Genomic DNA, 2,095 nt, shown 5'->3' on the forward strand with positions numbered 1-2,095 from the left:
TGTTCAGGTAATATACAGCCTAGAAATCATATCATTTAACACTTTGATTCAATATCAGCGTGTTACGAACCTAATTTCTGGCATCTTTATTTAATGATTTTTCAGGTAATATACAGCCTAGAAATCACATCATTTAACACTTTGATTCAATATCAGCGTGTTACGAACCTAATTTCTGGCATCTTTATTTAATGATTTTTCAGGTAATATACAGCCTAGAAATCATATCATTTAACACTTTGATTCAATATCAGCGTGTTACTAACCTAATTTCTGGCATCTTTATTTAATGATTTTTACTTTCACTTATTTATTTATTCTAAGTTTCATTAACCATATTAAAGTAATTATAAATGCACTGTATAATCATGATCTGTTTTTATTTCTTGCGGTAATTATTTATAGCCTCTTGATGCTTTCCGATATGCATCAACTATCGTCAGATACATCCGGACCGCCTTTATGCACCTGTTACCCAACAGAGTAGTTTTTCTGACGTCTTGTATACCGTTTGTGTAAGTGTGTATAATATGTCGTGATTACAGTGTATTATTATACCATTTAGGCTGGCAACTCGCCTAGTAACTGGACGTGGTTGTTCCTATCCTGGCAGCCGTACTAACCTATCCCGGTAGTCCCTGTCGTGATTTATGTAGCTGTTCTCTGAACCCGGGACATTAATTACTCTACTGGTGGACCTGCTAACTCGCTTTGAGCTGATATCTGGTATATTTCTATTTTCTGTAGCACGTGACCTTTGCCCTGCCTGCTCCTCCCACCACACTACCAGCTATGGCCACCGTAGACTCTGAATCCCTGTCCAGTGATGGCCCTTCAGTTACTCTTACTATACGACTGATTATGCAAGGCAAGGTGAGTGGAGTAAGCAGGTTTAATTATATCTTCGTTTAGCACCCGCTTAGTTTCTTTTTGACAAATGTGTTCATTATCATATCAAACTACAAAAGCATTCTGCTAGGTTGGAGGAAACAAGACGTGATAAGATTCAAAGCATAGGCCGAAGTGGTTTTAAGTAATTTAGTTTTTGTGTAGATCGCGTTGCTCTTAAAAAAACAAAAGACAACAACAACAATTAGTAGCGTTAAAGATCTAAAAAAATAAAAAAAACAAATAAGTAAAATAATGAATATCTGTGGTTAAATGTATGAGTTTTAATCGAAGTAAATATTGAATGAGATGGAAAAAGAATATAAGATTAATTTTTAACCGTTCTCACTTTTATCCAATAGACGTTATGTGTTATAGTCTGTTGAAATAGTTTGAGCATTTGTATACACGGTGCCAAAATTTACACGTTTATTTAGGAGTAAAATGTTAGACTGGGTTAGAAGTTTTATTGTTTTTATTTGAGAAGCGTTCGATATATCACGTTTTATGTATCGAAAATAAATCGATAAATATTTAGATATATTCAGTTTGAGTGTTCAAGCGATAGTTTAATTTAATAAACCTGTTTCCCATTCTTGTTTTTGTATGGAAACCGACATATTATCCTAAAATATACTTGAAACTAAAGTACCTTTACATTATTATCTTTCAAACTATCACAATTTAACTCTATTTCTTTAATTTGTAATTTGATAATTCTTCCTTTGATCAATATGTGTACAAATATTGAAATGTAAGCTATTTATGAGTATAATATATATTAAACTTTTAATAAAAACGTATATTTAATTAGAGCCTAACAAAGAGGGTAAATAGGGACAAACAGGAGGAATTGAGACGAATATACAAAGTTGACGACAGCCTTTAGTAGAATCAACGAATATTCCTTTTTACCGTTTCAATTTTTTGAATGAATAAGAGTTAATAGAAAACGAAGCATCTTATCATAATTATAAAAAAAATTACCGTATTTTTCGGAATATAAGACTCGCCTGTGTATAAGACGCACCCTTATTTTGAAGCCAAAGTTTTGGGGGGAAAAAGCTACAGTCGCATTTGAAAGATTTTTATTGAACAAAAATTCAATTTGATACTTTAAAAATTAGTATATATTGTTCTAAACACAGGAGCTCAAAACATCAAAATAAGAAAATACCGTAAATCAAAAAAAGGTTTACTGTTATTT

At 32.0% G+C, this 2,095-nt stretch overlaps 1 pseudogene; it reads left to right on the forward strand.

The window, feature by feature from the left end:
- The window catches only part of LOC106474243, a 129,385-nt pseudogene that overhangs the window by 46,772 nt on the left and 80,518 nt on the right, over positions 1-2,095 (forward strand).

The sequence above is a fragment of the Limulus polyphemus genome, unplaced genomic scaffold (assembly GCF_000517525.1).
Source record: "Limulus polyphemus unplaced genomic scaffold, Limulus_polyphemus-2.1.2 Scaffold137, whole genome shotgun sequence".
NCBI classification, from domain to species: domain Eukaryota; kingdom Metazoa; phylum Arthropoda; class Merostomata; order Xiphosura; family Limulidae; genus Limulus; species Limulus polyphemus.